This window comes from Heterodontus francisci, chromosome 41 (genome assembly GCF_036365525.1).
Source record: "Heterodontus francisci isolate sHetFra1 chromosome 41, sHetFra1.hap1, whole genome shotgun sequence".
Lineage (NCBI taxonomy): Eukaryota > Metazoa > Chordata > Chondrichthyes > Heterodontiformes > Heterodontidae > Heterodontus > Heterodontus francisci.
In genome coordinates this window covers 9,241,810-9,265,905 of record NC_090411.1, presented here as the reverse complement: position 1 = coordinate 9,265,905, position 24,096 = coordinate 9,241,810, and the positions used below count along the sequence as shown (strand labels likewise).

Below are 24,096 nucleotides of genomic sequence, written 5' to 3'. Positions count from 1 at the left end.
AGGATTGGGTTGTCCTCAGCTGCTTCCATCTGTTCCTCCTCGAAAACATCACAGCTCCCGGTCTCCCGGAGCTCAGGTGCGCCAGACGTGTCTTTGCTCCCGGTGTCCTGGAGCTGAGATGCGTTGGCCACGTCGTTACGTGTGGGGCATTGGGGTTGGGGCACGCTGGGCCCATCACAGCTTCCAGTGCCCGGGGGCTGGGATGCTTTATCATCCATCTCGGAGTTCTGCCGCCTCTTTTGAAGGGGCTGTCGTTCCAGCATTTCCCCGTCCAGTGAAGAGGAGTTGTTGCAGTCTGATTCAGAAGAGAGCCTCCTCTTGCCACTGGTTTGGGTGGTGGCTTTGGGATGTTTTTTCTTTGTGGTTCTCCTCTGGACCACTTGCCACTGACCTGTTTGTCCATCTGCTGCCTCCTCCTCCATTGATTCTGTCTGTGGGGGAGGGGTTTCCGGGCGCTGGGTAGGTGCTGGGTCGTTGGTTTCAGCCGCCTCCCCTTCCTTCTCAGGTTGAAGTTCCTCACTGCGGAGAAGGTTGCTGGTCTCCTTTCGAACAGCGGACGCCTTCGTCGAACCTTCGCCCGGCCATTCCTTGGACCTTGCCGCCTGAGCATAGCTTTGACAACGTTTGGGACAGGTCTTGTAGAGATGGCCTGCCGCACCGCACAAGTTGCAACACTTAGTCTGCTTACAGTCCTTGGTCTGATGGCCTTCCTCCTTGCAGTTCTTGCAAACAACCGTGCTGCAGTTGGCTGCCATGTGACCAGATTTGCCACAGGTGCGACAAACTCTGGGCTGCCCAGCGTAGACCAAGAAGCCTCGACTTCCCCCGATAGCGAAGCTGGAGGGAGGGTGGATGATGGCTCCACTGGGATCTACCTTCAAGGTCACCTTGACCTGCCGCTTGCTGGTCCAGATCCCAAAGGGGTCCTTGACATCAGTGCTGCTGCCGGCCACCTCGACGTACCTGGCGAGAAAGGTGAGTACATCCACCACCGGAACATGGGGGTTGTAGAGGTGAATCGTCACCACCCGGTCCCGTTGTGACGGAAGCGTGAAGAGCGGCTCCGCTGTGAGGATCGACAGTGGCGCCCGGTCCCCTTTCTCCTTGAACGCCTTCAGGAACTTGATGCATCCCGCCACGTTCCGGAACGTCACGTCGAAGTATCCACTGCTGGGGAAATCCTGCAGGCAGAAGACGTCCGTCGCTTGAAATCCGCAGCAATCGAAGAGAATTTTCTTGATGAAGAAGGTGCGATCGACCGGTGCATCTCCTTCCTTGTCCTTCACGACCACCCGAACGGTGTTGCGCACTCCCTGGCCCGAAGCTCGAAAATTGGTTATAGCCATTTTACTCAAAGCTTCCCCAGGATCAAAAAGCAATGATCATGGTCTCTTCTCAATCAAATAAGCACTGATAAGAACAGATACTACACTTGATCTTAGCCAAAAGGCCGAGAAGCGATGGCCGTAAAACTGCGTTTGCTGCGCGCGTCAGGCCCGGCGTGCGGCCTCTACGTCAAAGTAGCCTCCGGGTGGGCGAGCCTCGGGCGAAAGAGGCGACGGCGGGCGGTCTTTGAGCCAGAGCTCCTTTTGTTGCCGGGCCTTGCAAGCAGAAAGGAAAGCACGCGTGCATGCCACGCGCAGCCATTCCTCGCGCTTCTGCGCGAGGCGTTGCGCAGGAAAAAAGACGCGCGCGCGCTGGGCAGCAAAGGGCGGCCTGCAACTGCGGGGCAATCCAACAGGGGGCAGCGTAGCGCCCACGGAAAACTGCAGCAAAGTCAGCCGAGCAGCAGCGCCGTCACTATTGCGAATTCTATTTTTCAGCAGGGGTCTCGCTCCCGTGGAGGGGGGAAGCTGCACCGCTCCTGGAAACACTGCAATACCAGGTGGATGCATGGAGTGGACGGGGCAAGCCCCTGCTCCATCTCCCTGTCCCAAAAATCAATTTAATATTTGGTCCCCAGATAGGGGACGTATCAGATATTAAACTGATAAGAACAGATTTTTTTTTTTTTTTATTTCCAAAATATACTTTATTCATAAAAATCTGTAAAAATTACATTGCCAAACAGTTTCCAAACAGCACCAAAAAATACAAACATTGCAAGGGAGATCAGTTTCCTTCAATACTGTCATGAGTTTCTTCCCAACCCTTCCGTTTCTCAATTGTCATGTCAATTACAGTTTTACATTTACAGCAATTCAGAATATTAATGATACAGTTCGAGGGGTTTCCCATGGATCCAGCCCCTCAGTCCAGCTTGGTGGGGGAACCTTACACTGTGGTCTTTCCCCATTGAGCCTTTGCTGCGGCTGCCCCAAGCTTTAGTGCGTCCCTCAGCACGTAGTCCTGGACCTTGGAATGTGCCAGTCTGCAACATTCGGTGGTGGACAACTCTTTGCGCTGGAAGACCAGCAAGTTTCGGGCAGACCAAAGGGCGTCTTTCACCGAATTGATAGTCCTCCAGCAGCAGTTGATGTTTGTCTCGGTGTGCGTCCCTGGGAACAGCCCGTAGAGCACAGACTCCTGTGTTACAGAGCTGCTTGGGATGAACCTTGACAAAAACCACTGCATCTCTTTCCACACCTGCTTTGCAAAGGCACATTCCAGGAGGAGGTGGGCGACCGTCTCTTCCCCACCACAGCCAACGCGGGGGCACTGTGCGGAGGGGGCGAGACTTCGGGTGTGCATGAAGGATCTGACGGGGAGGGCCCTTCTCACCACCAGCCAAGCTACGTCTTGGTGCTTGTTTGAAAGTTCTGGTGATGAGGCATTCCGCCAAATGACTTTGACGGTCTGCTCGGGGAACCATCCGACAGGATCCACCGTTTCCTTTTCCCGTAGGGCCTTGAGGACATTCCGTGCAGACCACTGCCTGATGGACCGGTGGTCAAAGGTGTTTTTCCGCAGAAACTGCTCCACGAAGGATAGGTGGTACGGCACGTCCCAACTGCACGGAGCGTTCCGCGGCAATGTGACCAGGCCCATCCTTCGCAACACCGGGGACAGATAGAACCTCAGCACGTAGTGACACTTGGAGTTTGCGTACTGGGGATCTACACATAGCTTGATGCAGCCGCACACGAAGGTGGTCATCAGGATGAGGCCCACGTTGGGTACATTTTTCCCGCCCATGTCCAGAGATTTGAACATCGTGTCCCTCCGGACCCGGTCCATTTTAGATCCCCAGACGAAGCGGAAAATGGCTCGGGTGACTGCCACGGCGCAGGAGTGGGGTATGGGCCAGACCTGCGCCACGTAGAGCAACAACGTGAGCGCCTCGCACCTGATGACCAGGTTCTTACCCACAATGGAGAGAGATCGCTGCCCCCACATGTCCAACTTTTGTCGTACCTTGGCTACTCGCTCCTCCCATGTTTTGGTGCACGCCCCGGCCCTTCCGAACCATATCCCCAGCACCTTCAGGTAATCTGACCTGACGGTGAAGGGGACAAAGGATCGGTCAGCCCAGTTCCCAAAGAACATGGCCTCGCTCTTGCCGTGGTTAACTTTGGCTCCCGAGGCCAGTTCGAACTGGTCGCAGATGCTCATCAGTCTGCGCACGGACAGCGGATCCGAGCAGAAGACGGCGACGTCATCCATGTACAGGGAGGTTTTGACCTGAGTGCCTCCGCTGCCTGGGATTGTCACCCCTCTTATGCTCGCATCCTTCCTAATAGACTCAGCAAAGGGTTCAATACAGCAAACAAACAAGACCGGGGAAAGAGGACAGCCCTGTCTGACTCCAGATTTGATCGGGAAACTTTCAGATTCCCACCCGTTGATTGACACTGCGCTACTGATGTTTGTGTAGAGCAGTTGGATCCAATTGCAGATTCCCTCCCCAAACCCCATTTTGGAAAGCACGTCCATCATGTAGGTGTGCGATATCCTGTCAAAAGCCTTCTCCTGGTCCAGGCTGATGAGGCAGGTGTCCACCCTCCTGTCCCGTACGTAGGCGATCGTATCCCTGAGTAGCGCGAGGCTATCAGAGATCTTCCTGCCGGGTACAGTACAGGTCTGATCGGGGTGAATCACCAGCTCCAGAGCAGACTTGACTCGACTGGCTATGACTTTGGACAGAATCTTGTAATCAACATTAAGCAGTGAGATGGGCCGCCAATTTCTGATTTCTACCCTCTCCCCCTTCTGCTTGTAAATGAGGGTGATGATGCCTTTTCTCATGGATTCTGACATGCTACCGGCCAGGAGCATACTCTCGTATACTTCCAGCAGGTCCGGGCCGACCCAGTCCCACAGGGCCGAGTACAACTCGACCGGTAAGCCGTCGCTCCCGGGAGTTTTACTCGCCTCGAAAGACTCGACGGCCTTTGTCAGCTCGTCCAGAGTTAGCGGCTTGTCCAGTCCCTCCCTCCTGCTGTCATCTAAGACCTCTGTGATAGATGACAGGAAGGACTGGGAGGCTCTGCTGTCTGTGGGCTTCGCGTCATACAGCCCAGCATAAAAGGATTTGCTGATCCTTAGTATGTCGGACTGCGAAGACGTTACCGAGCCATCTTCTTCCTTCAGGCTGCTGATAACAGAGCTCTCTCTGTGTACCTTTTGGAAGAAGTAACGCGAGCACGTCTCATCCTGCTCGATGGAGCGGACTCTGGACCGGAAGATGATCTTGGAGGCCTCCTTGGCAAAGAGCGAGGCCTGCTGGCTCTTCACCTCTTGGAGGTCCTCCTTGACCTCGACCCCCATTGACTGCAACCGGAGTAGATTTTGCATAATTTTCTGGAGTCGGGACAGTTCCCTCTGTCTCTCTCTCGCCTTCTGAACACCTTTGTGGATGAAGAACCTCTTGATGTTCTCCTTTATCGCTTCCCACCAGTGAACTGGAGACTCAAAGAGGGGTTTCACGGTCCTCCAACCTTTGTAATCCCTTTTGAGTTCCTCAACGTTCTCTGGGGTCAGCAGTGTCGCATTGAGCTTCCACGTCCCTCTGCCAACCCGCTGGTCGTCCTGTAAGTGACAGTCGGCCAGTAAGAGGCAGTGGTCGGAGAAGAACACCGGCTTGACGTCGGTGGATCCGACCGTGACAGCACGGGAAACAAACAGGAAGTCAATCCTGGAACGGGCAGACCCGTCTGATCTTGACCATGTGTATCTGCGCTGCGCTCCGTCTGCAGGTTTGCTGAAGACGTCGTGCAGTTTGGCATCCTTAACTGTTTCTATGAGGAATCTGGACGTAGCGTCCAGTTTTCTGTCGTCACTGCCGGATCGTCCAGCCGCATCGATGATGCAGTTGAAGTCACCGCCTAGGATGACCGGCCTGGACGTCGCCAGCAGCAGTGGGAGCTGCTGGAAGACGGTCAGCCGCTCGCTGCGTTGTACCGGGGCGTACACGTTGATCAACCGGAGCGGAGCGTTGTTGTACATCACGTCTGCTACGAGGAGGCGGCCGCCCACCACCTCCTTAACTTCGGAGATGGTGAAGTTACCTCCCCGCAGCAGAATACCCAGGCCGGAGGAACGGCAGTCATTACCCCCCGACCAGATCGATGGCCCGTGGGACCACCATCGCGACCACTGCCTGTAGGTGCTGAGGTGTGGTATTCCACACTCCTGCAGAAACAGTAGGTCAGCTTTGACCTTGGCAAGGTAATCCAAGGTTGAAACACATCGCGTAGTAGATTTAATGCTACGCACATTAATGGAAGCAATTCTTACACCCATTTTTTACTAAAAATTAGTTGTTGCTTCCCATACCATTTGTCCTCTCTAGTCCCAGTCCTTCCCCTTCGGGATGTTCCTGCATACCCATCGTATGCGCAAGCAGTTTCACGTTGGTTGGGCTCAGAAACCCCTCCTGATTTTTCATGCAGGGTTTGTGCCGCTCGGGTGACATCGGGGGGGTCTTGTAGGCAGAGAGGATTGGGTTGTCCTCAGCTGCTTCCATCTGTTCCTCCTCGAAAACATCACAGCTCCCGGTCTCCCGGAGCTCAGGTGCGCCAGACGTGTCTTTGCTCCCGGTGTCCCGGAGCTGAGATGCGTTGGCCACGTCGTTACGTGTGGGGAATTGGGGTTGGGGCACGCCGGACCCATCACAGCTTCCAGTGCCCGGGGGCTGGGATGCTTGATCATCCATCTCGGAGTTCTGCCGCCTCTTTTGAAGGGGCTGTCGTTCCAGCATTTCCCCGTCCAGTGAAGAGGAGTTGTTGCAGTCTGATTCAGATGAAAGCCTCCTCTTGCCACTGGTTTGGGTGGTGGCTTTGGGATGTTTTTTCTTTGTGGTTTTCCTCTGGACCACTTGCCACTGACCTGTTTGTCCATCTGCTGCCTCCTCCTCCATTGATTCTGTCTGTGGAGGAGGGGTTTCCGGGCGCTGGGTAGGTGCTGGGTCGTTGGTTTCAGCCGCCTCCCCTTCCTTCTCAGGTTGAAGTTCCTCACTGCGGAGAAGGTTGCTGGTCTCCTTTCGAACAGCGGACGCCTTCGTCGAACCTTCGCCCGGCCATTCCTTGGACCTTGCCGCCTGAGCATAGCTTTGACAACGTTTGGGACAGGTCTTGTAGAGATGGCCTGCCGCACCGCACAAGTTGCAACACTTAGTCTGCTTACAGTCCTTGGTCTGATGGCCTTCCTCCTTGCAGTTCTTGCAAACAACCGTGCTGCAGTTGGCTGCCATGTGACCAGATTTGCCACAGGTGCGACAAACTCTGGGCTGCCCAGCGTAGACCAAGAAGCCTCGACTTCCCCCGATAGCGAAGCTGGAGGGAGGGTGGATGATGGCTCCACTGGGATCTACCTTCAAGGTCACCTTGACCTGCCGCTTGCTGGTCCAGATCCCAAAGGGGTCCTTGACATCAGTGCTGCTGCCGGCCACCTCGACGTACCTGGCGAGAAAGGTGAGTACATCCACCACCGGAACATGGGGGTTGTAGAGGTGAATCGTCACCACCCGGTCCCGTTGTGACGGAAGCGTGAAGAGCGGCTCCGCTGTGAGGATCGACAGTGGCGCCCGGTCCCCTTTCTCCTTGAACGCCTTCAGGAACTTGATGCATCCCGCCACGTTCCGGAACGTCACGTCGAAGTATCCACTGCTGGGGAAATCCTGCAGGCAGAAGACGTCCGTCGCTTGAAATCCGCAGCAATCGAAGAGAATTTTCTTGATGAAGAAGGTGCGATCGACCGGTGCATCTCCTTCCTTGTCCTTCACGACCACCCGAACGGTGTTGCGCACTCCCTGGCCCGAAGCTCGAAAATTGGTTATAGCCATTTTACTCAAAGCTTCCCCAGGATCAAAAAGCAATGATCATGGTCTCTTCTCAATCAAATAAGCACTGATAAGAACAGATACTACACTTGATCTTAGCCAAAAGGCCGAGAAGCGATGGCCGTAAAACTGCGTTTGCTGCGCGCGTCAGGCCCGGCGTGCGGCCTCTACGTCAAAGTAGCCTCCGGGTGGGCGAGCCTCGGGCGAAAGAGGCGACGGCGGGCGGTCTTTGAGCCAGAGCTCCTTTTGTTGCCGGGCCTTGCAAGCAGAAAGGAAAGCACGCGTGCATGCCACGCGCAGCCATTCCTTGCGCTTCTGCGCGAGGCATTGCGCAGGAATAAAGACAACCGCGCGCGCTGGGCAGCAAGGGGCGGCCTGCAACTGCGGGGCAATCCAACAGGGGGCAGCGTAGCGCCCACGGAAAACTGCAGCAAAGTCAGCCGAGCAGCAGCGCCGTCACTATTGCGAATTCTATTTTTCAGCAGGGGTCTCGCTCCCGTGGAGGGGGGAAGCTGCACCGCTCCTGGAAACACTGCAATACCAGGTGGATGCATGGAGTGGACGGGGCAAGCCCCTGCTCCATCTCCCTGTCCCAAAAATCAATTTAATATTTGGTCCCCAGATAGGGGACGTATCAGATATTAAACTGATAAGAACAGATTTTTTTTTTTTTTTTTTTTTTATTTCCAAAATATACTTTATTCATAAAAATCTGTAAAAATTACATTGCCAAACAGTTTCCAAACAGCACCAAAAAATACAAACATTGCAAGGGAGATCAGTTTCCTTCAATACTGTCATGAGTTTCTTCCCAACCCTTCCGTTTCTCAATTGTCATGTCAATTACAGTTTTACATTTACAGCAATTCAGAATATTAACGATACAGTTCGAGGGGTTTCCCATGGATCCAGCCCCTCAGTCTAGCTTGGTGGGGGAACCTTACACTGTGGTCTTTCCCCATTGAGCCTTTGCTGCGGCTGCCCCAAGCTTTAGTGCGTCCCTCAGCACGTAGTCCTGGACCTTGGAATGTGCCAGTCTGCAACATTCGGTGGTGGACAACTCTTTGCGCTGGAAGACCAGCAAGTTTCGGGCAGACCAAAGGGCGTCTTTCACCGAATTGATAGTCCTCCAGCAGCAGTTGATGTTTGTCTCGGTGTGCGTCCCTGGGAACAGCCCGTAGAGCACAGACTCCTGTGTTACAGAGCTGCTTGGGATGAACCTTGACAAAAACCACTGCATCTCTTTCCACACCTGCTTTGCAAAGGCACATTCCAGGAGGAGGTGGGCGACCGTCTCTTCCCCACCACAGCCAACGCGGGGGCACTGTGCGGAGGGGGCGAGACTTCGGGTGTGCATGAAGGATCTGACGGGGAGGGCCCTTCTCACCACCAGCCAAGCTACGTCTTGGTGCTTGTTTGAAAGTTCTGGTGATGAGGCATTCCGCCAAATGACTTTGACGGTCTGCTCGGGGAACCATCCGACAGGATCCACCGTTTCCTTTTCCCGTAGGGCCTTGAGGACATTCCGTGCAGACCACTGCCTGATGGACCGGTGGTCAAAGGTGTTTTTCCGCAGAAACTGCTCCACGAAGGATAGGTGGTACGGCACGTCCCAACTGCACGGAGCGTTCCGCGGCAATGTGACCAGGCCCATCCTTCGCAACACCGGGGACAGATAGAACCTCAGCACGTAGTGACACTTGGAGTTTGCGTACTGGGAATCTACACATAGCTTGATGCAGCCGCACACGAAGGTGGTCATCAGGATGAGGGCCACGTTGGGTACATTTTTCCCGCCCATGTCCAGAGATTTGAACATCGTGTCCCTCCGGACCCGGTCCATTTTAGATCCCCAGACGAAGCGGAAAATGGCTCGGGTGACTGCCACGGCGCAGGAGTGGGGTATGGGCCAGACCTGCGCCACGTAGAGCAACAACGTGAGCGCCTCACACCTGATGACCAGGTTCTTACCCACAATGGAGAGAGATCGCTGCCCCCACATGCCCAACTTTTGTCGTACCTTGGCTACTCGCTCCTCCCATGTTTTGGTGCACGCCCCGGCCCTTCCGAACCATATCCCCAGCACCTTCAGGTAATCTGACCTGACGGTGAAGGGGACAAAGGATCGGTCAGCCCAGTTCCCAAAGAACATGGCCTCGCTCTTGCCGTGGTTAACTTTGGCTCCCGAGGCCAGTTCGAACTGGTCGCAGATGCTCATCAGTCTGCGCACGGACAGCGGATCCGAGCAGAAGACGGCGACGTCATCCATGTACAGGGAGGTTTTGACCTGAGTGCCTCCGCTGCCTGGGATTGTCACCCCTCTTATGCTCGCATCCTTCCTAATAGACTCAGCAAAGGGTTCAATACAGCAAACAAACAAGACCGGGGACAGAGGACAGCCCTGTCTGACTCCAGATTTGATCGGGAAACTTTCAGATTCCCACCCGTTGATTGACACTGCGCTACTGATGTTTGTGTAGAGCAGTTGGATCCAATTGCAGATTCCCTCCCCAAACCCCATTTTGGAAAGCACGTCCATCATGTAGGTGTGCGATATCCTGTCAAAGGCCTTCTCCTGGTCCAGGCTGATGAGGCAGGTGTCCACCCTCCTGTCCCGTACGTAGGCGATCGTATCCCTGAGTAGCGCGAGGCTATCAGAGATCTTCCTGCCGGGTACAGTACAGGTCTGATCGGGGTGAATCACCAGCTCCAGAGCAGACTTGACTCGACTGGCTATGACTTTGGACAGAATCTTGTAATCAACATTAAGCAGTGAGATGGGCCGCCAATTTCTGATTTCTACCCTCTCCCCCTTCTGCTTGTAAATGAGGGTGATGATGCCTTTTCTCATGGATTCTGACATGCTACCGGCCAGGAGCATACTCTCGTATACTTCCAGCAGGTCCGGGCCGACCCAGTCCCACAGGGCCGAGTACAACTCGACCGGTAAGCCGTCGCTCCCGGGAGTTTTACTCGCCTCGAAAGACTCGACGGCCTTTGTCAGCTCGTCCAGAGTTAGCGGCTTGTCCAGTCCCTCCCTCCTGCTGTCATCTAAGACCTCTGTGATAGATGACAGGAAGGACTGGGAGGCTCTGCTGTCTGTGGGCTTCGCGTCATACAACCCAGCATAAAAGGATTTGCTGATCCTTAGTATGTCGGACTGCGAAGACGTTACCGAGCCATCTTCTTCCTTCAGGCTGCTGATAACAGAGCTCTCTCTGTGTACCTTTTGGAAGAAGTAACGCGAGCACGTCTCATCCTGCTCGATGGAGCGGACTCTGGACCGGAAGATGATCTTGGAGGCCTCCTTGGCAAAGAGCGAGGCCTGCTGGCTCTTCACCTCTTGGAGGTCCTCCTTGACCTCGACCCCCATTGACTGCAACCGGAGTAGATTTTGCATAATTTTCTGGAGTCGGGACAGTTCCCTCTGTCTCTCTCTCGCCTTCTGAACACCTTTGTGGATGAAGAACCTCTTGATGTTCTCCTTAATCGCTTCCCACCAGTGAACTGGAGACTCAAAGAGGGGTTTCACGGTCCTCCAACCATTGTAATCCCTTTTGAGTTCCTCAACGTTCTCTGGGGTCAGCAGTGTCGCATTGAGCTTCCACGTCCCTCTGCCAACCCGCTGGTCGTCCTGTAAGTGACAGTCGGCCAGTAAGAGGCAGTGGTCGGAGAAGAACACCGGCTTGACGTCGGTGGATCCGACCGTGACAGCACGGGACACAAACAGGAAGTCAATCCTGGAACGGGCAGACCCGTCCGATCTTGACCATGTGTATCTGCGCTGCGCTCCGTCTGCAGGTTTGCTGAAGACGTCGTGCAGTTTGGCATCCTGAACTGTTTCTATTAGGAATCTGGACGTAGCGTCCAGTTTGCTGTCGTCACTGCCGGATCGTCCAGCCGCATCGATGATGCAGTTGAAGTCACCGCCTAGGATGACCGGTCTGGACGTCGCCAGCAGCAGTGGGAGCTGCTGGAAGACGGTCAGCCGCTCGCTGCGTTGTACCGGGGCGTACACGTTGATCAACCGGAGCGGAGCGTTGTTGTACATCACGTCTGCTACGAGGAGGCGGCCGCCCACCACCTCCTTAACTTCGGAGATGGTGAAGTTACCTCCCCGCAGCAGAATACCCAGGCCGGAGGAACGGCAGTCATTACCCCCCGACCAGATCGATGGCCCGTGGGACCACCATCGCGACCACTGCCTGTAGGTGCTGAGGTGTGGTATTCCACACTCCTGCAGAAACAGTAGGTCAGCTTTGACCTTGGCAAGGTAATCCAAGGTTGAAACACATCGCGTAGTCGATTTAATGCTACGCACATTAATGGAAGCAATTCTTACACCCATTTTTTACTAAAAATTAGTTGTTGCTTCCCATACCATTTGTCCTCGCTAGTCCCAGTCCTTCCCCTTCGGGATGTTCCTGCATACCCATCGTATGCGCAAGCAGTTTCACGTTGGTTGGGCTCAGAAACCCCTCCTGATTTTTCCTGCAGGGTTTGTGCCGCTCGGGTGACATCGGGGGGGTCTTGTAGGCAGAGAGGATTGGGTTGTCCTCAGCTGCTTCCATCTGTTCCTCCTCGAAAACATCACAGCTCCCGGTCTCCCGGAGCTCAGGTGCGCCAGACGTGTCTTTGCTCCCGGTGTCCCGGAGCTGAGATGCGTTGGCCACGTCGTTACGTGTGGGGAATTGGGGTTGGGGCACGCCGGACCCATCACAGCTTCCAGTGCCCGGGGGCTGGGATGCTTGATCATCCATCTCGGAGTTCTGCCGCCTCTTTTGAAGGGGCTGTCGTTCCAGCATTTCCCCGTCCAGTGAAGAGGAGTTGTTGCAGTCTGATTCAGATGAAAGCCTCCTCTTGCCACTGGTTTGGGCAAGCCCCTGTTCCATCTCCCTGTCCCAAAAATCAATTTAATATTTGGTCCCCAGATAGGGGACGTATCAGATATTAAACTGATAAGAACAGATACTACACTTGATCTTAGCCAAAAGGCCGAGAAGCGATGGCTGTAAAACTGCGTTTGCTGCGCGCGTCAGGCCCGGCGTGCGGCCTCTACGTCAAAGTAGCCTCCGGGTGGGCGAGCCTCGGGCGAAAGAGGCGACGGCGGGCGGTCTTTGAGCCAGAGCTCCTTTTGTTGCCGGGCCTTGCAAGCAGAAAGGAAAGCACGCGTGCATGCCACGCGCAGCCATTCCTTGCGCTTCTGCGCGAGGCATTGCGCAGGAATAAAGACAACCGCGCGCGCTGGGCAGCAAGGGGCGGCCTGCAACTGCGGGGCAATCCAACAGGGAACAGCGTAGCACCCACGGAAAACTGCAGCAAAGTCAGCCGAGCAGCAGCGCCGTCACTATTGCGAATTCTATTTTTCAGCAGGGGTCTCGCCCCCATGGAGGGGGGAAGCTGCACCGCTCCTGGAAACACTGCAATACCAGGTGGATGCATGGAGTGGACGGGGCAAGCCCCTGCTCCATCTCCCTGTCCCAAAAATCAATTTAATATTTGGTCCCCAGATAGGGGACGCATCAGATATTAAACTGATAAGAACAGATACTACACTTGATCTTAGCCAAAAGGCCGAGAAGCGATGGCCGTAAAACTGCGTTTGCTGCGCGCGTCAGGCCCGGCGTGCGGCCTCTACGTCAAAGTAGCCGCCGGGTGGGCGAGCCTCGGGCGAAAGAGGCGACGGCGGGCGGTCTTTGAGCCAGAGCTCCTTTTGTTGCCGGGCCTTGCAAGCAGAAAGGAAAGCACGCGTGCATGCCACGTGCAGCCATTCCTCGCGCTTCTGCGCGAGGCGTTGCGCAGGAAAAAAGACGCGCGCGCGCTGGGCAGCAAAGGGCGGCCTGCAACTGCGGGGCAATCCAACAGGGGGCAGCGTAGCGCCCACGGAAAACTGCAGCAAAGTCAGCCGAGCAGCAGCGCCGTCACTATTGCGAATTCTATTTTTCAGCAGGGGTCTCGCTCCCGTGGAGGGGGGAAGCTGCACCGCTCCTGGAAACACTGCAATACCAGGTGGATGCATGGAGTGGACGGGGCAAGCCCCTGCTCCATCTCCCTGTCCCAAAAATCAATTTAATATTTGGTCCCCAGATAGGGGACGCATCAGATATTAAACTGATAAGAACAGATACTACACTTGATCTTAGCCAAAAGGCCGAGAAGCGATGGCCGTAAAACTGCGTTTGCTGCGCGCGTCAGGCCCGGCGTGCGGCCTCTACGTCAAAGTAGCCGCCGGGTGGGCGAGCCTCGGGCGAAAGAGGCGACGGCGGGCGGTCTTTGAGCCAGAGCTCCTTTTGTTGCCGGGCCTTGCAAGCAGAAAGGAAAGCACGCGTGCATGCCACGCGCAGCCATTCCTCGCGCTTCTGCGCGAGGCGTTGCGCAGGAAAAAAGACGCGCGCGCGCTGGGCAGCAAAGGGCGGCCTGCAACTGCGGGGCAATCCAACAGGGGGCAGCGTAGCGCCCACGGAAAACTGCAGCAAAGTCAGCCGAGCAGCAGCGCCGTCACTATTGCGAATTCTATTTTTCAGCAGGGGTCTCGCTCCCGTGGAGGGGGGAAGCTGCACCGCTCCTGGAAACACTGCAATACCAGGTGGATGCATGGAGTGGACGGGGCAAGCCCCTGCTCCATCTCCCTGTCCCAAAAATCAATTTAATATTTGGTCCCCAGATAGGGGACGTATCAGATATTAAACTGATAAGAACAGATTTTTTTTTTTTTTTTTTTTTATTTCCAAAATATACTTTATTCATAAAAATCTGTAAAAATTACATTGCCAAACAGTTTCCAAACAGCACCAAAAAATACAAACATTGCAAGGGAGATCAGTTTCCTTCAATACTGTCATGAGTTTCTTCCCAACCCTTCCGTTTCTCAATTGTCATGTCAATTACAGTTTTACATTTACAGCAATTCAGAATATTAATGATACAGTTCGAGGGGTTTCCCATGGATCCAGCCCCTCAGTCCAGCTTGGTGGGGGAACCTTACACTGTGGTCTTTCCCCATTGAGCCTTTGCTGCGGCTGCCCCAAGCTTTAGTGCGTCCCTCAGCACGTAGTCCTGGACCTTGGAATGTGCCAGTCTGCAACATTCGGTGGTGGACAACTCTTTGCGCTGGAAGACCAGCAAGTTTCGGGCAGACCAAAGGGCGTCTTTCACCGAATTGATAGTCCTCCAGCAGCAGTTGATGTTTGTCTCGGTGTGCGTCCCTGGGAACAGCCCGTAGAGCACAGACTCCTGTGTTACAGAGCTGCTTGGGATGAACCTTGACAAAAACCACTGCATCTCTTTCCACACCTGCTTTGCAAAGGCACATTCCAGGAGGAGGTGGGCGACCGTCTCTTCCCCACCACAGCCAACGCGGGGGCACTGTGCGGAGGGGGCGAGACTTCGGGTGTGCATGAAGGATCTGACGGGGAGGGCCCTTCTCACCACCAGCCAAGCTACGTCTTGGTGCTTGTTTGAAAGTTCTGGTGATGAGGCATTCCGCCAAATGACTTTGACGGTCTGCTCGGGGAACCATCCGACAGGATCCACCGTTTCCTTTTCCCGTAGGGCCTTGAGGACATTCCGTGCAGACCACTGCCTGATGGACCGGTGGTCAAAGGTGTTTTTCCGCAGAAACTGCTCCACGAAGGATAGGTGGTACGGCACGTCCCAACTGCACGGAGCGTTCCGCGGCCATGTGACCAGGCCCATCCTTCGCAACACCGGGGACAGATAGAACCTCAGCACGTAGTGACACTTGGAGTTTGCGTACTGGGGATCTACACATAGCTTGATGCAGCCGCACACGAAGGTGGTCATCAGGATGAGGGCCACGTTGGGTACATTTTTCCCGCCCATGTCCAGAGATTTGAACATCGTGTCCCTCCGGACCCGGTCCATTTTAGATCCCCAGACGAAGCGGAAAATGGCTCGGGTGACTGCCACGGCACAGGAGTGGGGTATGGGCCAGACCTGCGCCACGTAGAGCAACAACGTGAGCGCCTCGCACCTGATGACCAGGTTCTTACCCACAATGGAGAGAGATCGCTGCCCCCACATGCCCAACTTTTGTCGTACCTTGGCTACTCGCTCCTCCCATGTTTTGGTGCACGCCCCGGCCCTTCCGAACCATATCCCCAGCACCTTCAGGTAATCTGACCTGACGGTGAAGGGGACAAAGGATCGGTCAGCCCAGTTCCCAAAGAACATGGCCTCGCTCTTGCCGTGGTTAACTTTGGCTCCCGAGGCCAGTTCGAACTGGTCGCAGATGCTCATCAGTCTGCGCACGGACAGCGGATCCGAGCAGAAGACGGCGACGTCATCCATGTACAGGGAGGTTTTGACCTGAGTGCCTCCGCTGCCTGGGATTGTCACCCCTCTTATGCTCGCATCCTTCCTAATAGACTCAGCAAAGGGTTCAATACAGCAAACAAACAAGACCGGGGACAGAGGACAGCCCTGTCTGACTCCAGATTTGATCGGGAAACTTTCAGATTCCCACCCGTTGATTGACACTGCGCTACTGATGTTTGTGTAGAGCAGTTGGATCCAATTGCAGATTCCCTCCCCAAACCCCATTTTGGAAAGCACGTCCATCATGTAGGTGTGCGATATCCTGTCAAAAGCCTTCTCCTGGTCCAGGCTGATGAGGCAGGTGTCCACCCTCCTGTCCCGTACGTAGGCGATCGTATCCCTGAGTAGCGCGAGGCTATCAGAGATCTTCCTGCCGGGTACAGTACAGGTCTGATCGGGGTGAATCACCAACTCCAGAGCAGACTTGACTCGACTGGCTATGACTTTGGACAGAATCTTGTAATCAACATTAAGCAGTGAGATGGGCCGCCAATTTCTGATTTCTACCCTCTCCCCCTTCTGCTTGTAAATGAGGGTGATGATGCCTTTTCTCATGGATTCTGACATGCTACCGGCCAGGAGCATACTCTCGTATACTTCCAGCAGGTCCGGGCCGACCCAGTCCCACAGGGCCGAGTACAACTCGACCGGTAAGCCGTCGCTCCCGGGAGTTTTACTCGCCTCGAAAGACTCGACGGCCTTTGTCAGCTCGTCCAGAGTTAGCGGCTTGTCCAGTCCCTCCCTCCTGCTGTCATCTAAGACCTCTGTGATAGATGACAGGAAGGACTGGGAGGCTCTGCTGTCTGTGGGCTTCGCGTCATACAGCCCAGCATAAAAGGATTTGCTGATCCTTAGTATGTCGGACTGCGAAGACGTTACCGAGCCATCTTCTTCCTTCAGGCTGCTGATAACAGAGCTCTCTCTGTGTACCTTTTGGAAGAAGTAACGCGAGCACGTCTCATCCTGCTCGATGGAGCGGACTCTGGACCGGAAGATGATCTTGGAGGCCTCCTTGGCAAAGAGCGAGGCCTGCTGGCTCTTCACCTCTTGGAGGTCCTCCTTGACCTCGACCCCCATTGACTGCAACCGGAGTAGATTTTGCATAATTTTCTGGAGTCGGGACAGTTCCCTCTGTCTCTCTCTCGCCTTCTGAACACCTTTGTGGATGAAGAACCTCTTGATGTTCTCCTTAATCGCTTCCCACCAGTGAACTGGAGACTCAAAGAGGGGTTTCACGGTCCTCCAACCTTTGTAATCCCTTTTGAGTTCCTCAACGTTCTCTGGGGTCAGCAGTGTCGCATTGAGCTTCCACGTCCCTCTGCCAACCCGCTGGTCGTCCTGTAAGTGACAGTCGGCCAGTAAGAGGCAGTGGTCGGAGAAGAACACCGGCTTGACGTCGGTGGATCCGACCGTGACAGCACGGGACACAAACAGGAAGTCAATCCTGGAACGGGCAGACCCGTCCGATCTTGACCATGTGTATCTGCGCTGCGCTCCGTCTGCAGGTTTGCTGAAGACGTCGTGCAGTTTGGCATCCTTAACTGTTTCTACTAGGAATCTGGACGTAGCGTCCAGTTTGCTGTCGTCACTGCCGGATCGTCCAGCCGCATCGATGATGCAGTTGAAGTCACCGCCTAGGATGACCGGCCTGGACGTCGCCAGCAGCAGTGGGAGCTGCTGGAAGACGGTCAGCCGCTCGCTGCGTTGTACCGGGGCGTACACGTTGATCAACCGGAGCGGAGCGTTGTTGTACATCACGTCTGCTACGAGGAGGCGGCCGCCCACCACCTCCTTAACTTCGGAGATGGTGAAGTTACCTCCCCGCAGCAGAATACCCAGGCCGGAGGAACGGCAGTCATTACCCCCCGACCAGATCGATGGCCCGTGGGACCACCATCGCGACCACTGCCTGTAGGTGCTGAGGTGTGGTATTCCACACTCCTGCAGAAACAGTAGGTCAGCTTTGACCTTGGCAAGGTAATCCAAGGTTGAAACACATCGCGTAGTCGATTTAATGCTACGCACATTAATGGAAGCAATTCTTACACCCATTTTTTAATAAAAATTAGTTGTTGCTTCCCATACCATTTGTCCTCGCTAGTCCCAGTCCTTCCCCTTCGGGATGTTCCTGCATACCCATCGTATGCGCAAGCAGTTTCACGTTGGTTGGGCTCAGAAACCCCTCCTGATTTTTCCTGCAGGGTTTGTGCCGCTCGGGTGACATCGGGGGGGTCTTGTAGGCAGAGAGGATTGGGTTGTCCTCAGCTGCTTCCATCTGTTCCTCCTCGAAAACATCACAGCTCCCGGTCTCCCGGAGCTCAGGTGCGCCAGACGTGTCTTTGCTCCCGGTGTCCTGGAGCTGAGATGCGTTGGCCACGTCGTTACGTGTGGGGCATTGGGGTTGGGGCACGCTGGGCCCATCACAGCTTCCAGTGCCCGGGGGCTGGGATGCTTTATCATCCATCTCGGAGTTCTGCCGCCTCTTTTGAAGGGGCTGTCGTTCCAGCATTTCCCCGTCCAGTGAAGAGGAGTTGTTGCAGTCTGATTCAGAAGAGAGCCTCCTCTTGCCACTGGTTTGGGTGGTGGCTTTGGGATGTTTTTTCTTTGTGGTTCTCCTCTGGACCACTTGCCACTGACCTGTTTGTCCATCTGCTGCCTCCTCCTCCATTGATTCTGTCTGTGGGGGAGGGGTTTCCGGGCGCTGGGTAGGTGCTGGGTCGTTGGTTTCAGCCGCCTCCCCTTCCTTCTCAGGTTGAAGTTCCTCACTGCGGAGAAGGTTGCTGGTCTCCTTTCGAACAGCGGACGCCTTCGTCGAACCTTCGCCCGGCCATTCCTTGGACCTTGCCGCCTGAGCATAGCTTTGACAACGTTTGGGACAGGTCTTGTAGAGATGGCCTGCCGCACCGCACAAGTTGCAACACTTAGTCTGCTTACAGTCCTTGGTCTGATGGCCTTCCTCCTTGCAGTTCTTGCAAACAACCGTGCTGCAGTTGGCTGCCATGTGACCAGATTTGCCACAGGTGCGACAAACTCTGGGCTGCCCAGCGTAGACCAAGAAGCCTCGACTTCCCCCGATAGCGAAGCTGGAGGGAGGGTGGATGATGGCTCCACTGGGATCTACCTTCAAGGTCACCTTGACCTGCCGCTTGCTGGTCCAGATCCCAAAGGGGTCCTTGACATCAGTGCTGCTGCCGGCCACCTCGACGTACCTGGCGAGAAAGGTGAGTACATCCACCACCGGAACATGGGGGTTGTAGAGGTGAATCGTCACCACCCGGTCCCGTTGTGACGGAAGCGTGAAGAGCGGCTCCGCTGTGAGGATCGACAGTGGCGCCCGGTCCCCTTTCTCCTTGAACGCCTTCAGGAACTTGATGCATCCCGCCACGTTCCGGAACGTCACGTCGAAGTATCCACTGCTGGGGAAATCCTGCAGGCAGAAGACGTCCGTCGCTTGAAATCCGCAGCAATCGAAGAGAATTTTCTTGATGAAGAAGGTGCGATCGACCGGTGCATCTCCTTCCTTGTCCTTCACGACCACCCGAACGGTGTTGCGCACTCCCTGGCCCGAAGCTCGAAAATTGGTTATAGCCATTTTACTCAAAGCTTCCCCAGGATCAAAAAGCAATGATCATGGTCTCTTCTCAATCAAATAAGCACTGATAAGAACAGATACTACACTTGATCTTAGCCAAAAGGCCGAGAAGCGATGGCCGTAAAACTGCGTTTGCTGCGCGCGTCAGGCCCGGCGTGCGGCCTCTACGTCAAAGTAGCCTCCGGGTGGGCGAGCCTCGGGCGAAAGAGGCGACGGCGGGCGGTCTTTGAGCCAGAGCTCCTTTTGTTGCCGGGCCTTGCAAGCAGAAAGGAAAGCACGCGTGCATGCCACGCGCAGCCATTCCTTGCGCTTCTGCGCGAGGCATTGCGCAGGAATAAAGACAACCGCGCGCGCTGGGCAGCAAGGGGCGGCCTGCAACTGCGGGGCAATCCAACAGGGGGCAGCGTAGCGCCCACGGAAAACTGCAGCAAAGTCAGCCGAGCAGCAGCGCCGTCACTATTGCGAATTCTATTTTTCAGCAGGGGTCTCGCTCCCGTGGAGGGGGGAAGCTGCACCGCTCCTGGAAACACTGCAATACCAGGTGGATGCATGGAGTGGACGGGGCAAGCCCCTGCTCCATCTCCCTGTCCCAAAAATCAATTTAATATTTGGTCCCCAGATAGGGGACGTATCAGATATTAAACTGATAAGAACAGATACTACACTTGATCTTAGCCAAAAGGCCGAGAAGCGATGGCCGTAAAACTGCGTTTGCTGCGCGCGTCAGGCCCGGCGTGCGGCCTCTACGTCAAAGTAGCCTCCGGGTGGGCGAGCCTCGGGCGAAAGAGGCGACGGCGGGCGGTCTTTGAGCCAGAGCTCCTTTTGTTGCCGGGCCTTGCAAGCAGAAAGGAAAGCACGCGTGCATGCCACGCGCAGCCATTCCTTGCGCTTCTGCGCGAGGCATTGCGCAGGAATAAAGACAACCGCGCGCGCTGGGCAGCAAGGGGCGGCCTGCAACTGCGGGGCAATCCAACAGGGGGCAGCGTAGCGCCCACGGAAAACTGCAGCAACGTCAGCCGAGCAGCAGCGCCGTCACTATTGCGAATTCTATTTTTCAGCAGGGGTCTCGCCCCCGTGGAGGGGGGAAGCTGCACCGCTCCTGGAAACACTGCAATACCAGGTGGATGCATGGAGTGGACGGGGCAAGCCCCTGCTCCATCTCCCTGTCCCAAAAATCAATTTAATATTTGGTCCCCAGACAGGGGACGTATCAGATATTAAACTGATAAGAACAGATACTACACTTGATCTTAGCCAAAAGGCCGAGAAGCGATGGCCGTAAAACTGCGTTTGCTGCGCGCGTCAGGCCCGGCGTGCGGCCTCTACGTCAAAGCAGCCGCCGGGTGGGCGAGCCTCGGGCGAAAGAGGCGACGGCGGGCGGTCTTTGAGCCAGAGCTCCTTTTGTTGCCGGGCCTTGCAAGCAGAAAGGAAAGCACGCGTGCATGCCACGCGCAGCCATTCCTTGCGCTTCTGCGCGAGGCATTGCGCAGGAATAAAGACAACCGCGCGCGCTGGGCAGCAAGGGGCGGCCTGCAACTGCGGGGCAATCCAACAGGGAACAGCGTAGCACCCACGGAAAACTGCAGCAAAGTCAGCCGAGCAGCAGCGCCGTCACTATTGCGAATTCTATTTTTCAGCAGGGGTCTCGCCCCCATGGAGGGGGGAAGCTGCACCGCTCCTGGAAACACTGCAATACCAGGTGGATGCATGGAGTGGACGGGGCAAGCCCCTGCTCCATCTCCCTGTCCCAAAAATCAATTTAATATTTGGTCCCCAGATAGGGGACGTATCAGATATTAAACTGATAAGAACAGATACTTTTTTTTTTTTTATTTCCAAAATATACTTTATTCATAAAAATCTGTAAAAATTACATTGCCAAACAGTTTCCAAACAGCACCAAAAAATACAAACATTGCAAGGGAGATCAGTTTCCTTCAATACTGTCATGAGTTTCTTCCCAACCCTTCCGTTTCTCAATTGTCATGTCAATTACAGTTTTACATTTACAGCAATTCAGAATATTAACGATACAGTTCGAGGGGTTTCCCATGGATCCAGCCCCTCAGTCTAGCTTGGTGGGGGAACCTTACACTGTGGTCTTTCCCCATTGAGCCTTTGCTGCGGCTGCCCCAAGCTTTAGTGCGTCCCTCAGCACGTAGTCCTGGACCTTGGAATGTGCCAGTCTGCAACATTCGGTGGTGGACAACTCTTTGCGCTGGAAGACCAGCAAGTTTCGGGCAGACCAAAGGGCGTCTTTCACCGAATTGATAGTCCTCCAGCAGCAGTTGATGTTTGTCTCGGTGTGCGTCCCTGGGAACAGCCCGTAGAGCACAGACTCCTGTGTTACAGAGCTGCTTGGGATGAACCTTGACAAAAACCACTGCATCTCTTTCCACACCTGCTTTGCAAAGGCACATTCCAGGAGGAGGTGGGCGACCGTCTCTTCCCCACCACAGCCAACGCGGGGGCACTGTGCGGAGGGGGCGAGACTTCGGGTGTGCATGAAGGATCTGACGGGGAGGGCCCTTCTCACCACCAGCCAAGCTACGTCTTGGTGCTTGTTTGAAAGTTCTGGTGATGAGGCATTCCGCCAAATGACTTTGACGGTCTGCTCGGGGAACCATCCGACAGGATCCACCGTTTCCTTTTCCCGTAGGGCCTTGAGGACATTCCGTGCAGACCACTGCCTGATGGACCGGTGGTCAAAGGTGTTTTTCCGCAGAAACTGCTCCACGAAGGATAGGTGGTACGGCACGTCCCAACTGCACGGAGCGTTCCGCGGCCATGTGACCAGGCCCATCCTTCGCAACACCGGGGACAGATAGAACCTCAGCACGTAGTGACACTTGGAGTTTGCGTACTGGGGATCTACACATAGCTTGATGCAGCCGCACACGAAGGTGGTCATCAGGATGAGGGCCACGTTGGGTACATTTTTCCCGCCCATGTCCAGAGATTTGAACATCGTGTCCCTCCGGACCCGGTCCATTTTAGATCCCCAGACGAAGCGGAAAATGGCTCGGGTGACTGCCACGGCACAGGAGTGGGGTATGGGCCAGACCTGCGCCACGTAGAGCAACAACGTGAGCGCCTCGCACCTGATGACCAGGTTCTTACCCACAATGGAGAGAGATCGCTGCCCCCACATGCCCAACTTTTGTCGTACCTTGGCTACTCGCTCCTCCCATGTTTTGGTGCACGCCCCGGCCCTTCCGAACCATATCCCCAGCACCTTCAGGTAATCTGACCTGACGGTGAAGGGGACAAAGGATCGGTCAGCCCAGTTCCCAAAGAACATGGCCTCGCTCTTGCCGTGGTTAACTTTGGCTCCCGAGGCCAGTTCGAACTGGTCGCAGATGCTCATCAGTCTGCGCACGGACAGCGGATCCGAGCAGAAGACGGCGACGTCATCCATGTACAGGGAGGTTTTGACCTGAGTGCCTCCGCTGCCTGGGATTGTCACCCCTCTTATGCTCGCATCCTTCCTAATAGACTCAGCAAAGGGTTCAATACAGCAAACAAACAAGACCGGGGACAGAGGACAGCCCTGTCTGACTCCAGATTTGATCGGGAAACTTTCAGATTCCCACCCGTTGACTGACACTGCGCTACTGATGTTTGTGTAGAGCAGTTGGATCCAATTGCAGATTCCCTCCCCAAACCCCATTTTGGAAAGCACGTCCATCATGTAGGTGTGCGATATCCTGTCAAAAGCCTTCTCCTGGTCCAGGCTGATGAGGCAGGTGTCCACCCTCCTGTCCCGTACGTAGGCGATCGTATCCCTGAGTAGCGCGAGGCTATCAGAGATCTTCCTGCCGGGTACAGTACAGGTCTGATCGGGGTGAATCACCAACTCCAGAGCAGACTTGACTCGACTGGCTATGACTTTGGACAGAATCTTGTAATCAACATTAAGCAGTGAGATGGGCCGCCAATTTCTGATTTCTACCCTCTCCCCCTTCTGCTTGTAAATGAGGGTGATGATGCCTTTTCTCATGGATTCTGACATGCTACCGGCCAGGAGCATACTCTCGTATACTTCCAGCAGGTCCGGGCCGACCCAGTCCCACAGGGCCGAGTACAACTCGACCGGTAAGCCGTCGCTCCCGGGAGTTTTACTCGCCTCGAAAGACTCGACGGCCTTTGTCAGCTCGTCCAGAGTTAGCGGCTTGTCCAGTCCCTCCCTCCTGCTGTCATCTAAGACCTCTGTGATAGATGACAGGAAGGACTGGGAGGCTCTGCTGTCTGTGGGCTTCGCGTCATACAGCCCAGCATAAAAGGATTTGCTGATCCTTAGTATGTCGGACTGCGAAGACGTTACCGAGCCATCTTCTTCCTTCAGGCTGCTGATAACAGAGCTCTCTCTGTGTACCTTTTGGAAGAAGTAACGCGAGCACGTCTCATCCTGCTCGATGGAGCGGACTCTGGACCGGAAGATGATCTTGGAGGCCTCCTTGGCAAAGAGCGAGGCCTGCTGGCTCTTCACCTCTTGGAGGTCCTCCTTGACCTCGACCCCCATTGACTGCAACCGGAGTAGATTTTGCATAATTTTCTGGAGTCGGGACAGTTCCCTCTGTCTCTCTCTCGCCTTCTGAACACCTTTGTGGATGAAGAATCTCTTGATGTTCTCCTTAATCGCTTCCCACCAGTGAACTGGAGACTCAAAGAGGGGTTTCACGGTCCTCCAACCTTTGTAATCCCTTTTGAGTTCCTCAACGTTCTCTGGGGTCAGCAGTGTCGCATTGAGCTTCCACGTCCCTCTGCCAACCCGCTGGTCGTCCTGTAAGTGACAGTCGGCCAGTAAGAGGCAGTGGTCGGAGAAGAACACCGGCTTGACGTCGGTGGATCCGACCGTGACAGCACGGGACACAAACAGGAAGTCAATCCTGGAACGGGCAGACCCGTCCGATCTTGACCATGTGTATCTGCGCTGCGCTCCGTCTGC

The 24,096-nt window shown here is 55.1% G+C and overlaps 8 non-coding genes and 4 pseudogenes across 8 annotated transcripts; all 12 read right to left on the bottom strand.

Moving 5' to 3' along the window:
* Positions 1–1,353: 1,353 nt before the first annotated feature.
* Positions 1,354–1,462, bottom strand: LOC137354549 (U2 spliceosomal RNA; annotated as a pseudogene).
* A 386-nt stretch (positions 1,463–1,848) lies between these two features.
* On the bottom strand, positions 1,849–2,029 carry LOC137354315 (U2 spliceosomal RNA; annotated as a pseudogene).
* Positions 2,030–7,229: 5,200 nt separating this feature from the next.
* On the bottom strand, positions 7,230–7,338 carry LOC137354548 (U2 spliceosomal RNA; annotated as a pseudogene).
* Positions 7,339–7,726: 388 nt separating this feature from the next.
* LOC137354375 (U2 spliceosomal RNA) lies at positions 7,727–7,914 on the bottom strand. The gene has a single exon (XR_010970402.1). It is a non-coding gene; the product is annotated as a U2 spliceosomal RNA (small nuclear RNA).
* Positions 7,915–12,033: 4,119 nt separating this feature from the next.
* Positions 12,034–12,226, bottom strand: LOC137354139 (U2 spliceosomal RNA). Its single transcript, XR_010970287.1, has one exon. It is a non-coding gene; the product is annotated as a U2 spliceosomal RNA (small nuclear RNA).
* Positions 12,227–12,614: 388 nt separating this feature from the next.
* On the bottom strand, positions 12,615–12,805 carry LOC137353853 (U2 spliceosomal RNA). Its single transcript, XR_010970005.1, has one exon. It is a non-coding gene; the product is annotated as a U2 spliceosomal RNA (small nuclear RNA).
* A 386-nt stretch (positions 12,806–13,191) lies between these two features.
* LOC137353852 (U2 spliceosomal RNA) lies at positions 13,192–13,382 on the bottom strand. The gene has a single exon (XR_010970004.1). It is a non-coding gene; the product is annotated as a U2 spliceosomal RNA (small nuclear RNA).
* A 386-nt stretch (positions 13,383–13,768) lies between these two features.
* LOC137354369 (U2 spliceosomal RNA) lies at positions 13,769–13,955 on the bottom strand. The gene has a single exon (XR_010970398.1). It is a non-coding gene; the product is annotated as a U2 spliceosomal RNA (small nuclear RNA).
* A 5,200-nt stretch (positions 13,956–19,155) lies between these two features.
* Positions 19,156–19,264, bottom strand: LOC137354547 (U2 spliceosomal RNA; annotated as a pseudogene).
* Positions 19,265–19,652: 388 nt separating this feature from the next.
* LOC137355191 (U2 spliceosomal RNA) lies at positions 19,653–19,843 on the bottom strand. Its single transcript, XR_010970828.1, has one exon. It is a non-coding gene; the product is annotated as a U2 spliceosomal RNA (small nuclear RNA).
* Positions 19,844–20,231: 388 nt separating this feature from the next.
* LOC137353807 (U2 spliceosomal RNA) lies at positions 20,232–20,422 on the bottom strand. The gene has a single exon (XR_010969959.1). It is a non-coding gene; the product is annotated as a U2 spliceosomal RNA (small nuclear RNA).
* A 388-nt stretch (positions 20,423–20,810) lies between these two features.
* LOC137354192 (U2 spliceosomal RNA) lies at positions 20,811–20,992 on the bottom strand. The gene has a single exon (XR_010970311.1). It is a non-coding gene; the product is annotated as a U2 spliceosomal RNA (small nuclear RNA).
* Between the last annotated feature and the right edge of the window lie 3,104 nt (positions 20,993–24,096).